This window comes from Xenopus tropicalis, chromosome 8 (genome assembly GCF_000004195.4).
Source record: "Xenopus tropicalis strain Nigerian chromosome 8, UCB_Xtro_10.0, whole genome shotgun sequence".
NCBI classification, from domain to species: domain Eukaryota; kingdom Metazoa; phylum Chordata; class Amphibia; order Anura; family Pipidae; genus Xenopus; species Xenopus tropicalis.
This window is the reverse complement of record NC_030684.2, coordinates 108,000,916-108,017,414: the sequence shown is the minus strand read 5'-3', so window position 1 is coordinate 108,017,414 and position 16,499 is coordinate 108,000,916.

Below are 16,499 nucleotides of genomic sequence, written 5' to 3'. Positions count from 1 at the left end.
CCTTTAAAGAACAGAGATTGTTTGTCCATGTATTGCAATACATTTATACTGGACAAAAATGGCATGACTAAAAAATGTACACAATGTACAGAATCGTATGTTGTCACCAACAGATGTCTCACAGCATGAGTAATGTATGCAGCATTTTTTTGCCACCTAGAAACTGTGGAAAGCCTTTCTACACCTAAGATCCAGCTGAGTATTCTTAAGTCTCTTCTTCTTTGTCCTTGACAATTCACTTAATATATATTACTAAGTATTTGTGTGGGATGATTCACTATCACATGAAGGCCAGAAATGTTATTACTGTTATTACTACTGTATCTGTACTTATATGTAGGTGTCTAGGGCATTTCTTTCTAGGCTTCTTATAACGCATTATATCAATATACCATTAATTAACTATGAACATGGTTGGTATTTATTGATGATGCAATTCAAAGAGCAGAAGCCTGTGGAGTATATTATGTTGCAGACTTTTTGAGCTCATTTCGCATTTCAGCAGTTGGTTAGCAGTGTCCTTTACTGGTGACATTACATGCATTACATCACATGGAGGATGGAATTCAATTTGTTTGCAATTAAGTTTTGAAGTTGTTGGTGGTACTAATTTTGTTGAAATTTATGCTGAATTTTGTTTAATGTATGTTGAAATAATCTGAGTGCTTGTTTGTCCTCATTAACTTAATTCAATTGTATACAACAATAAATTATATATAAATGTGTATACTGTAAATTATATTTGTATAAATGATTCTTATTGATGTAATCAGTTATATACTGATTATACTTTACTGTACGTACAATCACCCACTTTTTAAGAATGAATCTCTCCTCCTGAATTTCATTTTCATTACACATGGGCTTTAAACAACAGCAAACAGGTACGCTGTATATGTAACGTGGCTCTAGTTTGTTCACTTAGAGATCAGTACAGAGCCCCCAATCAGTGTTCAAACAAAAGAAACAAAACAGGAAAAGCAACACCTGCAATACACATATGAACTTTCTGTTGCAGGCCTTGAGCCTGTGCATTTTCCAGTTAAACCAATTTGTTTAGGGCATTGCTGAAGTAATCACATTGCTCCTTGGCCCTCTGTTTGCTGACAGATAGCCCTCTGGCTCTCAAACACAGCTTCCCTAAAAGTGCCTCGTATACGAACTTCAGAAAAACAGGGTTGGCTTTAGTGCAAAGGAATTTTTTGTGCTGCCCATCCCTTTCAAATATGCTAGTTCCAGGCCCAATGCTGGTTTAAATAGTCAGGGGAAACATTCCTTTGGCTTGTCTTATATGCCTTGTGTCCTTACTGGGGAAACATCTCTCTTCAAACCCCATCTGCCATCACTTTACGGCCTCCTCTAAGTCCAGTCCTTGTAGCGGTACACCCTTTGCGAATAAACCCTTGCAAGTAAGAAGTACAGGGCCCCGGTTCCTTGATGTAAAGTACAAAGGATACCCTTGGGTTCATTTTGACACAAGATAATAGTCAAGTAATTTTTCTTGTCTTACTGGTTGTAAAGAACAAGTAATTAACATTGTTTCAGAAACAGTTGGAAATGCCAGCCGATAACAAGTGGTTTGACAGAAGATAAGAACCTGAGAGAAACAGCATACATCAGATATACTGGTTTTTAGACACTGCGGATAATGTTGTCAAAATGCAGTTCAGCTTATAAAAGGTTAGAATTGTTTTCTCAAAAAGGTGGCTACACTTGATGTTTTAGAAGGGAAGTCAAATATATTCAAAGATCTGAAAGATAAAAGGAATTGTTTTCTCTTTATTTCCTATTCCCTTAGGGCAGTGGCAGACGGTGAGATTAGTCGTCGCACAACAAATCTTCGTTGTCGCGGGTGACTAATCTCCCCTCATTGCCATCCCACCGGCAAGAATGTAAATCGCCGGTGGGATGGCATATGTGGCGCCGCGATTTGCCGAAGTCACCGAAGTTGTGGGGCAACTAATCTCCCCGTCTGCTACTGCCCTTAGGGCCATGGCCCATGGGTAGATTAGTTGCCTGTGGAAGCTGAGATTTAACCGCGGGTGACTAATCCCCCTATGAGTATAAGGGAATAGTCTCCCCAAAATGCCTCCCACCGGCATTAAAGTAATTTGCCAGTGGGAAGGCATACGCATCACTTTGTTTTCCAAGATGTACAGTGGCCAACTAATCTCCTTGTGGGCCATGGCCTTAAAGTATTAAGAAGTAAAGATGCTTAATTTATCTTTAGAAAGGAGCCCAGTAGTTAAAAAGTAATCATAGTAGTGTAAGACTATTACTAACAGTAAACTGTGAATGCTGTTCGATATTCCTTAAACAGTTGGAATCACATTACTCGATTTTTTTAGCATCTACGTAGCTACAGTGGAGGAAATAATTATTTGACCCCTCACTGATTTTGTAAGTTTGTCCAATGACAAAGAAATGAAAAGTCTCAGAACAGTATCATTTCAATGGTAGGTTTATTTTAACAGTGGCAGATAGCACATCAAAAGGAAAATTTAAAAAATAACTTTAAATAAAAGATAGCAACTGATTTGCATTTCATTGAGTGAAATAAGTTTTTGAACCCCTACCAACCATTAAGAGTTCTGGCTCCCACAGAGTGGTTAGACACTTCTACTCAATTAGTCAACCTCATTAAGGACACCTGTCTTAACTAGTCACCTGTATAAAAGACACCTGTCCACAGAATCAATCAATCAAGCAGACTCCAAACTCTCCAACATGGGAAAGACCAAAGAGCTGTCCAAGGATGTCAGAGACAAAATTGTAGAACTGCACAAGGCTGGAATGGGCTACAAAACCATTAGCAAGAAGCTGGGAGAGAAGGTGACAACTGTTGGTGCGATTGTTCGAAAATGGAAGGAGCACAAAATGACCATCAATCGACCTCGCTCTGGGGCTCCACGCAAGATCTCACCTCGTGGGGTGTCAATGATTCTGAGAAAGGTGAAAAAGCATCCTAGAACTACATGGGAGGAGTTAGTTAATGACCTCAAATTAGCAGGGACCACAGTCACCAAGAAAACCATTGGAAACACATTACACCGCAATGGATTAAAATCCTGCAGGGCTCGCAAGGTCCCCCTGCTCAAGAAGGCACATGTGCAGGCCCGTCTGAAGTTTGCCAATGAACACCTGAATGATTCTGTGAGTGACTGGGAGAAGGTGCTGTGGTCTGATGAGACCAAAATAGAGCTCTTTGGCATTAACTCAACTCGCTGTGTTTGGAGGAAGAAAAATGCTGCCTATGACCCCCAAAACACCGTCCCCATCGTCAAGCATGGGGGTGGAAACATTTTGCTTTGGGGGTGTTTTTCTGCTAGGGGCACAGGACAACTTATTCGCATTAACGGGAAAATGGACGGAGCCATGTATCGTGAAATCCTTAACGACAACCTCCTTCCCTCTGCCAGGAAACTGAAAATGGGTCGTGGATGGGTGTTCCAGCACGACAATGACCCAAAACATACAGCAAAGGCAACAAAGGAGTGGCTCAAGAAGAAGCACATTCAAGCTCAGAGTTGCACAGAGACAGCCTCGAAACCTTAGGGATTTAGAGATGATCTGCAAAGAGGAGTGGACCAACATTCCTCCTAAAATGTGCGCAAACTTGGTCATCAATTACAAGAAACGTTTGACCTCTGTGCTTGCAAACAAGGGTTTTTCCACTAAGTATTAAGTCTTTTTTTGTTAGAGGGTTCAAAAACTTATTTCACTCAATGAAATGCAAATCATTTGCTATCTTTTATTTAAAGTTTTTTTTCGATTTTCCTTTTGATGTGCTATCTGCCACTGTTAAAATAAACCTACCATTGAAATGATACTGTTCTGAGACTTTTCATTTCTTTAAGCACAACAGAGGCTTATTCCGCACACCCTAGCTCTCCAAATCAGAACGCCCGGTGCACATTGCCAGAGGGATCGGCACCCTCCCAGCATCCAGTAGAACCGCAAAAAGCAAATGGCACTCAGGGCTTAGAGGAAAAATTCCTTTTTAAAAAAGATTTTATTTGCGAAACAATGTTTCGCAAATAAAATCTTTTTTAAAAAGGAATTTTTCCTCTAAGCCCTGAGTGCCATTTGCTTTTTGCGGTTCTACTTTTCATTTCTTTGTCATTGGACAAACTTACAAAATCAGTGAGGGGTCAAATAATTATTTCCTCCACTGTATGTGCTCAGGTTCCGGCTAAAAAGTCATCTCCAAAATAGGATCCACTCAAGGTTATGGATGGCATTATTTGGCTATTGCACTGGGTATATGCCAAATGGAACATTTATTTGGGATTAGGCCTTAGTACTGAAAAAACTCTTAATCATCTCCACTCCATATCCCACACCTTCTGCTCCTCTACTGAGCACAGTACACTTTTTACCTCCAGTATTAATTTGTTTTAATATGTTATTTGTATGTTTTGTGTATAAACCCTTGTATTGCACAGTGATGCAGAATGTGCTGACACTTTATACAGTAAATACATGCAAGGTCAGACTGGGCTGGCGGGGCACCAGAAAAAGACCTGGTGGGACCCCCCAACCCAGACCCACAGCTCAGCCGGACTTTGGGTTCTCCACTCCTGATTGTGGGCAAAAGTAAATGAAATGTAACATGATGCTGTGTGCACGTGGAGGGTTTGGGGGGTGGGTGATCATCCAAATGGGAATAAATTATAATAAGTTGACCCAAGTTTCTAAGCAAATAAAGTGATCCTTGATATGCAGTTAGATAGATGATGAATAGATAACTGACAGTCAGCTAGACAGACAGCTAGACAGTATCTATGGCTATGGTACCCAAGATAAGCTTTTGCTGACAATTTACCTTTAAAGTGATAACTTTTGCACTGTATTAAACAGGTGCCATTCTCTCACACACAACTCTGTAAAGGTTATACAAGTCTGTGACTAAGTGCGTAATAATATGTGCTTCTTGTCCACTTATCTCTTGGCATTCAAAAGGTGGCCATACACGGGCAGATATAAGCTGCCAATTTAGTTGTCCTGGGCAAGTCTGACTCAAGCTATTGCCAGTGTGAACAACAGAATTCTGTCTGGTTATGCAATGTTGTGAAATGATTTTGCTGGCACACTAATGTCATGTTTTTCATTATGGCTTTTTTTCCCCAGGACAAATACAGACAAGTTACAGCAATTAAAAAAACATTAGGTGTGGCTTTAATGGTGATGATGAGGTTTGGAATACTTGTGGAAAACAGCAATCGCTATAATAATGAAAAATTAGTTAAAAAATTAAGTCAGGGTTTTGCATACATAAAAGTGCAGATAAAAATAATAGAAAATGTGAGAAGTTTGCTTTATTGAGCACTTTTACATTTTTAGCAATTTTTACAATTAATTAAACTTCAGTTTTGGAAGGGCACAGTAGATGTAGCTTTCAGAACTGTTGTTTTAACGTCTGACATTTTTATCTGGCATAGTGAAGTTTATATGTAGGTTTTGTACACAATTCCCCATTTGGAAAAAAAAAGGCCCCCTAATGCTGTTGTAGTATCGGTCCATATAGGTCCGTACCTGGTCTATTATCCAGAATGCCTGGGACCAGGGTTTTTCTGGATATAGGGGTTTTCCATATATCACCATGCCTTAACGCTTAAACAAAAAAACATCAAAAAAATTAATACATATGGATTTGTGACAGTTCGATTAGCATCAAGTAGAGGATACTGTCTAATTCTTATAATTGCTTGTTTTTAATGGGCTTTATGGAATACCATGCCTGCAATAATAAATGCAATACTATACCTGCAGCTTCCTTTTGTAAAGGATTGCTTATGACAGTTTGTGTTAGTTTAGATCCATGCAGATCTTCCACTCTCCACTTTTTGACTTTTTAACTTTATATGCTGTTCCTTTACTAAGAATATTGGCCACTCAATTTTTGCATCAGTATATCCACTGGGGTAACAAACAGAGTGTTCCTCAATTGAATAAATGAGGCTATTCATAGGGTGATAACTTGTGGGGGAAAACTGTATAGAAAAATATTGAAACATTTTTTTTTTGTAATGCCCTCATGCCATCACTTTACTTTCACTAGAATATGCTGTGGTTAGTATACTCCACAATGTTATATATGTACCGTAACGTTATGTAACTATTCTTTTGCAAGAATTCCTCAAGAAAGATGTGTCAATGCTTGAAATACAAAGTATTGGCTAAATGCAAAAAAACTTCTGGTAGAACCTGCTAAAGGCACGTACTGATGAGACACTATGCACGTACTGTGAATTGTTCATGGAGTTTGTATAAAACATATGAGGGCTGATTCACTAAAGTGCGTTAATTTTTATCGCACGCTTTTTTGCGGTAAAATAGACACGAAAATTAACGCGCGATTCACTACAGTATTACTGCGTGCATTAAGTCACACATCGCATGCGTTAAATTGTGCGCAAACGCATGCGTTAATTTTTACGCATGCGTTAATTTGCGTGCCGAAATAACACTAACACATGATTCACAAACACTTAGACGCGCTAAATATCGCATTAGTCTATGCGAAAATTAACACCTACTTGGGGCAGGCGGTAATTATAGAAAAGTACAGTTAATGAGCTTTTGGCAACACAATATGGAGTTTGCATTGGGATTTATTCAAATCTGTGTTGGCCCTAGAGTGATGCAGCCTCCAGTTTGCAGGGAATTGGTCATTTTCAGTACAGTAATTTCCCGCAAGTATTGGCATGTATGGCTAACATGGCGTGCGTTTATTCGCACGACTATTTATATGCAGCTACTATTTACATGCGGCTACTATTTACATGCGCCGACTATTTATATGCGGCTACTATTTATATGCGGCGACTATTTATATGCGGCTACTATTTATATGCGGGGACTATTTATATGCGGCGACTATTTATATGCGGCGACTACATGCGGCTACTATTTATATGCGGCAACTATTTATACGCGGCAACTATTTATACGCGGCATCTATTTATACGCGGGGTGTTGATTAGCGCATGTGTACCATCAAATACCGCACGAAAATTAGTTTTTAGTGAATCGTGCATTAAGTCGCGAAAAATTAGACGCGCTAAAAATTTTACTGCATGCTATAAATAGCACACGTTTTAACACACTTTAGTGAATCGGCCCTATGGTGTAAACTGGAGAAGAGGTTGAAGGCAGATATATTTTCTCTAGGTTCATCTCCCCCGGGTATGTTGGTCCTGATTGGGTTCATTCCCATAGGAAGTCTCACATGAGAGAGTAAGGTCCCAAGAAGCAGATTGTCAGCCTGCCTATAATTGTGCCTGTATCCAGAAGCATTGAATCTGCCCAAGTGCAGGCACACACAGCTGATATTGAACCACACAGGGGCCACAGGTCCCACAGCAGCGCTGCAACGTGTGTGGCTATTCAGTGCACATTTCACACAACCCATAATGATAACAACAATGACTAAACAATAAATACAAGGATTTTTTCTCTCCATCAGCTTCACTGCATTGAAACATTTTTCTTGGACTGTAATAGTATGGAGTTGAAATATCATGCATCTCAGTGAATCATTCCACCTCCACACTGCCATTCTACCTTGGGAGTAATAATGTCAGCAATGTGGGAGGCAAACATGGTGCTACCAAGTGATTTTTTTTTTTAAACTTTCAGCCAACCTTGGTAAAAAAAATAATTGTTGTATCCTTTTTATATTTAATTGTTTAATCCTTTTTTTACAAATAAATGGAATTTTTAAATGGTTCTGTATATGGCAGAAAAGGCACAAGGATTAATCTTAATAAAGGGTATATGAAAAAAGTGACATTTTCATGGCTCTTTATTGACAAATGCATACAGCAGCTAGCAGGTACAAATTAGGAATGAGAACAAACTAAACTTAAAAAACATGGAAACATTTTTAGAGCCAAAAAATATTGCAGCAATTAAAGGAGAACTAAACCCCAAAACTGAATACGGCCAGAAATGTTATATTATATACATGTATACTGAACTAACTGTACCAGCCTAAAAGTTCAGCATCTTTATAATAGTAATGATCCAGGTCTTCAAACTTCTCACAGGATCTCCCCATCTTAGATCTTTAGATTCTATCAGATCTTAGATTCTATCAGTGGCGCTTTAGAGGTGACGTGATAACTATGTATAAATATATAAGGGGATCATATAATAATCTCTCTAATGCTCTATTTACCAGTAGGTCCTTCCAACGGACACGAGGGCACCCACTCCGTTTAGAAGAAGGGAGGTTCCATTTAAACATTCGGAAAGGATTTTTTACAGTGAGAGCTGTGAAGTTGTGGAATTTCCTCCCTGAACCAGTCATACTGGCTGATACATTATATAGCTTTAAGAAGCGGCTGGATGGCTTCTTAGCAAGTGAGGGAATACAGGGTTATGGGAGATAGCTCTTAGTACTAGTTGATCTGACTGGTCCGATTGCCATCTTGGAGTCAGGAAGGAATTTTTCCACCTCTGTGGCAAATTAGAGAGGCTTCAGATGGGGTTTTTTGCCTTCCTCTGGATCAACTAGTAGTTAGGCAGGTTATATATAGGCATTATGGTTGAACTTGATGCACGTATGTCTTTTTTCAACCTAACTTACTATGTTACACTCATATACTCAGTGAGCTCTGGGCAGATGTTGAGAAGCTAAGCTTAGGGGTTGTAGCAAATTATCAAGTAGAAGAAAATGAGCCTGTCATATAAGCTGATGCTACAGGGCTGATCATTAAATTCTGATGCTAGTTGCACTGGTTTCAGAGCTGCCATGTAGTAATTATTTGTATTAATTACTTAGCCTTATATTGTGACATTTAGGGCAAGGGCGCACAGGACAAATTGTCAGCTACAGGACAAATTGACAGCTTCTAGTTGTGGCTCCATCCAGATGCACTGATTCAGCCCCGGTGCAGGCACACATAACCTGTATCTACCAACAAACAACAAGGTAGGAATTCACAAAAGTGGTGATATTGGACAACATAAAATGGAAATAGATTTGTCAGATTTTTCACCTTATTTACAAACCTCCACTTTTTATGAATATGTCTTTAGCTCTTATTAAATCTGTTGCTGTGTCCAGAAGTACAGAGCTGTTCAGCAGTATTGACCACCACCTTTAGCTGTGTCACTTCTGTTCCCTGCAGCCATCTTGCTGCTCAGCAAACAACACATGCACATTGGAGGCCAAACTGTGGAACTGGGCTACTGCACATGCTCCTAAGTGAAATCCATGTGGGAATTGAAGCTGGGGAGGGAGGATGGAGGATCTGTGCACTGGCACAAAAAGTACTGCACATCTTTTTCAGGAGGTTTTACTTCCCCTGACAGGAGACAACACCTACTGAATATAACTCATGTGGTGCTTCATTTGTCAACTGAGAGATGAGAAAGTAGCAGAAATTTTAGTCGATAAAGAATGTGTTTTTTTTCCATATTAGCCCCTAAAAGAGGCAGGTAATCTCTTCTCTAAATGGCAAACGCAATAGTGTAAAGCAGTGCTGTCCAACTGGCGAACTGTACTTTGAATCAAGTGCGGCCTACATTAGGCTGCGTTCGATTCCAAGGGGCAGGCAGGGGGAACCACGTAGGTCAGTGCTGTCCAACTGGCGGCCCTCGACCCCCCTCTGTGTGGCCCCCCACCTGTCTGGCTGCTTTGATGGCTTACTCTTGTGTAAGCTTTAAATGGTATCAGTACTGTGATTAACTGCCCCCCCTGCATGGTTCTCACCTCAGATTCAGGCTGTAATCAGGCTGTATTGTTTAAATATGTAATCCCCTGTGTTGTTCACACCTTTTAGTTTCTGCATTGTTCACCCCCTGCAGTGTTCACACCTCAGGCTCAGGCTGTAATCACCCCCATTGTTCCCCTGTTCACACCTCAGGAGGAGTAGAAACCCACAAATAATCCCTGCATACTACAAAAAGAACATATACTGAGGTGGTACTGCAATTAAAAAGTTTTTTAATATATAGTTATTGTGCAGACTGTAGGAGCAGTGCCAGCATTGTGTCACTGTATGCTGCCTGTGTGTGCCAGGCAGGGCAGGGTAGGGAAGGCAGAGTATGGCACACACAGGTAGGGTAGGGAAGGCAGAGTATGGCACACACAGGCAGAGTAGGGAAGGCAGAGTATGGCACACACAGGCAAGGTAGGGAAGGCAGAGTATGGCACACACAGGTAGGGTAGGGAAGGCAGAGTATGGCACACACAGGTAGGGTAGGGAAGGCAGAGTATGGCACACACAGGCAAGGTAGGGAAGGCAGAGTATGGCACACACAGGCAGGGTAGGGAAGGCAGAGTATGGCACAGGCAGGGTAGGGCAGGCAGAGTATGGCACACACAGGCCAAGTATGGCACAAACCAGCGAAGAATTGCACACACAGTGAAAGTATGGCGCGCAGGCAGGGTAGGGCAGGCAGAGTATGGCACACACAGGCAGGGTAGGGAAGGCAGAGTATGGCACACACAAAGGCAGGGTAGGGCAGGCAGAGTATGGCAGGTTTTTGCTGTACTACAACCATTAATATGGGTATGGTCATGTGATAACATGGGTGTGGTTTCAAGTGGGTGCGGTTTCAAAAAGGGGAGTGGTCAAAACTGGCTTCCATTATCAGCCCTCCACCACGTAGGTCGGAAAAATTCCGGCCCTCGGTACAACAGAAGTTGGACAGCACTGGTGTAAAGCACGTGTACAGCTGGGAGTCACACAACAACAGACTGACAGGATTAGGAAAAGCTAAAGACAAATTCACAAAAAAATGTGTGTAAAAGCATCTGTTTAAAAGACAAATTCACAGTGGAGATAGAGGTTTGTGAATAAGGTGGTAAATTCGACAAACGTAGTAAGCGTGACCTTCACAGAAGGTATCTTATAGTTTTATGGATTTGTCATAATGCTGCCAAATTTTAAAAAGTGTTGTATACACGGTAAACTGTCGTTATTACACTGTGAAAATGTTGTTTGTGCACCAAAATTTTTTCTTTATACAGACTTAAGCAAAGTTAACCTGTTGACATTTTTTCCTTGACATTTTTGTTATGTTGGAGACATTTTGGTGTAAAAAATGTCTGTAAAAATGTTGTGGGTATGACTAATTCTCAAAAAGGTTATACCATTAGCTACACCTACTTTTTAACAATTTTTTTTAGAAAATTGTCAGTAGCTCCATTGAAAATGGAAAACTGGTGGAAAATTGGTCTGTGAATAAGCCGGCACACAAACATTCTTATATACCATTTTTACAACATTTTCCTTTACCAACGTTTTGTGAATTGCCCCCAATGACTCAACTATACAGAAGTGCAAGGAGCACGTAACCCTAATACACGTAGTATATGCACAACATTTGTATCCATTTCAGGCAAAATTACACTTGCAGTCATAAAGCCCCTTTTTGCACAAAATTTCGGAGATGTCACTCAAATGCAACTCACTCAATATGCAAAGCACAATTTTGCCTTGGTTTTGTATTTAAACAATATGTTTTGGTGAATTAAATATCTGGACACATCCAAAAATGCAGGATAAGATGCATTATTTTAATTTGTCATAACTGTGAAAGATTACATTATAATACAGTAGGGTCGAGTTATAAACCAGTGATAATTTTAAGTGGTAATGATAATAAAGCATTACAGTGGGTTTCAGATTTAACTATTTGTTTCCGACATCAGGTAGCCAGGATTTGGACAGGTGATACTGAGCAGTCCTTAGCACTATTTGGTATAGATCAGAATCCTGCCATTCTGACTAAAACTGATATGGGTATCAAGTATTTTAATGCAGCTAACTTGATACTTCAAATAAGTTTTATTGTAGATAAATGGCACCCTCTAGTGGATAAACATTTTGCTGTACTAATAGGACACACTGTTGGAGCATTACCGATTATTTTTTAATGTAGCAGTTCATTTCATGGTCACATAACCCCTTTTTCACCAAGGAATTATTCTGGGGTGTGATCAATAAAATCTAATTCACCTTTTTGCAACATTAGTATAGTGCCAAAGTGCTAGTTTAGCATGCTTCAATGAACTGAATGCTATTGCATGCAAGATGTAAAATATGGGCTGTACAGACACAGGGGAGAGGCAGGGTCATCGGCACACCAAGGGGCACATTCATTAAAGTACGATTGAATTCAAATATTAAAAAATCATATTTTTTCTAAGTTTTTGTTCTGTGCATATTTTAGTGCGGCTTTTTCGTTAATTTGCTCGACTATTTAGTACCTCGCGACAATTTGCACAACAATTTGTGTGACAAAATTGTATTTGTTGCGCCAAGTACAAAAGCTTCAGATTCATTAAAGCTTCGGTATTGTGACTTTCCTTGGGCCAGGCTGGAGCTGCCGAGTGCCATTGAGCCCTATGGGAGACTTTCCTTGGGCCAGGCTGGAGCTGCCGAGTGCCATTGAGTCCTATGTGAAGCTTCCAAAATCATGCACAGATGGATCAAAGTCAGAAATATTTTCCCGCCGTTTACAATTGTTTGGATACAAAAATGTTGTGGATTTTGGATCGCCAATACGATATTATCGTGACTATTCCGATTTTTTCGTAAGCTTTTTTGTGACATTTCCGATCATCAGAAATTATCGTATCTAATCCGAATTTTACCCATTTCGGGATTCGAACTCGTGCTTTGATGAATCTGCCCCCAAGTGCACCTTGATTTTTAATTTGTTTTTAATATTAAATTTGATCTCTGGTAAAAACTTTGCCTGTTTCTGAGCCTGTCTGTATGCTACCTGCCTGGACTTTAGACATTTCCCTGCCTGATATGTGTTATGTGCCAGTACCTTCACCCTGCCATGCCTTATTACCCTGCAAATACGGCAATGTGGTGTGTACTTTGTTTTGCCTGTGAGTTAACCCTACCTGTACAGCCATTTGTGTATGTCTGTGTGTTTGTAAAAATGTCCCTGTTAGCCAAGCCCCTGTCTTGCCTGTTTCCTAGTCAGTTTCATCCATGGTCTTCATGTATAACCCTAGGTGCCCTCTGGTGGCCTCTAATGTTAGCAAGAGTACATAGGGGATGTTCTTCCTATCTGAACTATTTATTTAGTTACAGCACATAATTGGTTAGCTGTATTGTTTTATGTTTCATAAGATGTAGTATAAATTGAAGGGGATATATATTTAAGATAAGGTTTCTATGTCAATTATGTTTCATTATTTTTATTGTCCTTTATGTCATAAACACTGTATTACTTTCCAGGAAAGCTAATAATTATTGGGTGAATTACCTTGTGTTGTGTAATGATATTTTCCTCTAATCAAATGTAAATGATTATAAAATTTAGCTGGATTATCATTAACAAATATTAGCATTTTGCAATCAGCAATATTATAAAATCAGTAGAATAATACTCCATTGTCATTCATACCCAAACCTTTGAATTAACTGTAAATCAGCTCAAAACATTAACCCATTGTGTATGCCCTATTGGTGCAAAGCCAGAAATCCTACTCCTACAACTCCTATATACTGACTCCTGTATACTGACTACCAATGCTGGTGCAGAGAACTGTGACTAACAACTATACTGTTGAAGGAAATTTCCACAGCTTAATCCTGTTCCATACCTACTGCTATTACACATCATTAGTATATACTAACAAGCTGCATCTTGGAAACTTGGTTATATTTACCATACAATATTAGATCAATAAAACAAATATTCTTATAAAGTTGCGCAGGAGACTTTACCTTCCCTGGCACAGACAAAGCAAAATAGGCATTTGGTTTTAATAGCTTGCAATGTCTATCTGTAGGAATAAGTTAAATAAGCTGGACTTGCTTTGATATTTTGCTATTCATCCAACTGGCTTTCTCAGGTTAGTGAGATGACTTGTGATACAGAGTCTACATCAAACTGAGTTGAGGGAGAAAGGTATGTTATTCTGGGGGCAGTAGATAATCTTTTTAGGGTTTTTTATGGTAAAAGCCTTACTTTTAGGACTGTTAAGGTGGCCATACACTGTAAGATATGCTCGGCTAATTCGATTGTTTGGCCCTAGGGCCAAGGCGGGCATAGGCACTGTCGGGTCAGGGATCGCATCAACGAGCTGATGCCCCATCGAAATCTGGCCAATATCGGGGAGTCCTGTCGTTGGTGCCCATACACAGGCAGATAAGCTGCTGAATCAGTCTAAAAGGACCAATATCAATAATATTTACTTATTCTTACCTTTATTAATTTACATTAAACATCCCTTTCAACAAAGACAAGAGGGCTGATTCACTAAAGTGCGTTAATTTTTATCGCACGCTTTTTTGCGTTAAAATTGATGCGAAAATTAACGTTCGATTCGCTACACTAACGCATGATTCACAAACACTTAGACGCGCTAAATATCGCATTTGTCTGTGCGAAAGATAACACCTACTTGGGACAGGCGGTAATTATAGAAAAGTACAGTTAATGAGCTTTAGACAACACAATATGGACTTTGCAGTGGGATTTATTCAAGTCTGTGTTGGCCCCAGAGTGATGCAGCCGCCAGTTTGCAGGGAAATGGGCATTTTCAGTACAGTAATTTTCCTAAAGTAATGGCATGTATGGCTAATATGGCGTGCATTTTTTCACACGCAGCAAATATTTGTACGCGGTGCGTTGATTAGCGCTCGTTCCGTCAAATACCGCACGAAAATAGTCTTCGCGACTAAAATAACGCAAGCAGCATCGCACGTAAATTAACGCAAGTATGCTTTTAGTGAATCGTGCATTAAGGCGTGAAAAATTCGGCGCAATAAAAATTTTAACGCTTGCTATAAATAACGCACGTTTTATCGACCTTTAGTGAATCAACCCTAAGTTATTCCCAGTTTAAGTTTGATAAAGAATGTACAGCCCAAATGTTATATTCTCTTTTTAAATACTCTATTTAGTCTTTCCCATCATGCATTGTTCCTAAAAGCCACCCAGACATTATGCAGTCATTGTTACTGTTGCCTAGATTCCCACTCACTTTATGGTTATTACATCGCCTGCATGAGTTATAATTAGGACAAGCAAGATGTTATACTTAGTTGATTTCTTTAATACTTGGAACATGAAGTAATCCTCCAGTATGTTTTGCAGCGTATTTCCCTGCATATTTTTCTTGTAACTCAGTTAATTACAATAAGGTTTAAACCAACCACTTTTATATCCATGTATAGTTTAGCAAGCCTTTCTCTTGCCTCTAACAGTGTTCCTTACACTGCACGGGAAACTTCACTTGTGAGGCATGATTTGAATTGTAGGCAGGCAACAGTGATTCAGTGCTTCGATATATGGCTCCTAATTTAAAGGGGAACTATAGCAAAATTGATAAAACTATTAACAAAAAAATGAAAATACTATTAACAAAAGAAAAAACTCTACAGTAGTCCGATGTTTGGGCTGAGAAGGCACATAACGTAATATACCACAGTGCTCTAATATACTTTTGTAGTAATGACCACATGAAACCTTTGGTGTTCATTGTTGTTACAGACAAACAGGAGACCTGCAGTTAAACATTGCAAATGTAATAAACAGGAGATCCATATGAACTTAGTAACAGCTTTATTCACATTTACTAGCACAAATCCTTCTGTCCCCACAGAATTGTACACACCACCCAAAAAAGTGCCCAATGACAAAGTACAAAGATCACAGGTATATTTTTGTATTCTTACACATATTTCCGATGGTCTTAGGAATAATGTTATGGTTGGGGGACACCACAACATGAGGAACTGTATTAAAGGGGACCTGTTACGCAGACATAAAAAGCTGTATAATAAAAGTACTTTTCAAGAAACCCCAATTCATTTCTATATTAACACATCCAAACCCTTATAAAGGCATTTAAAAATCCCAGCTGTCAATAATATATTGCCTGCCCCGCCTCTATGCCTTCAGCTCTTACTTTCCCCCTCCCTCCTAACCATCTAATTGTGTAGCCAGGGCATGGGCATCTGGTCCCCCATTCTGGCACAGAAACAAGATTTTGGGGTGATACAAAGCTTGCCTTAATAACTGTGTCCACAAAATGGCACCTGCCTATTTGCTTTGTGTAATTCCAGGACTGAAGGAAACAAGATTTATATTATTAATATAGTGTAAGTGAAGTTTATTTTGCTCAACAAACACAATAGAAAAGAATTTCGAATTATTTCTTAGGGTGACAGGTCCCCTTTAAAGGGTTGGGGCATTAGGAAGGTTGAGAACCACTGCTCTAGGGCAACCCCCTTCCCTCCTAACAGTGAGAGGAAACTACTACCAGAACATTTTGCCTTACACTGCCATCTAGTGACTTTAAGTAACAATAGCACCCTTGTATCAATACCTTCTTTTTTAGATTGTAAGCACTTTTGGCCAGGACCCTCTTTGCCTCCAGCTGCTTTGTATGTAAATTGTATGATCAATGTACATACCCATTTATGGTACAGCTATGTAGAATATGTTGGTGCTTTATAAATGCATGATAAACAATAACTATATAATGGATTTACCCCTTTACAGGCACTTGT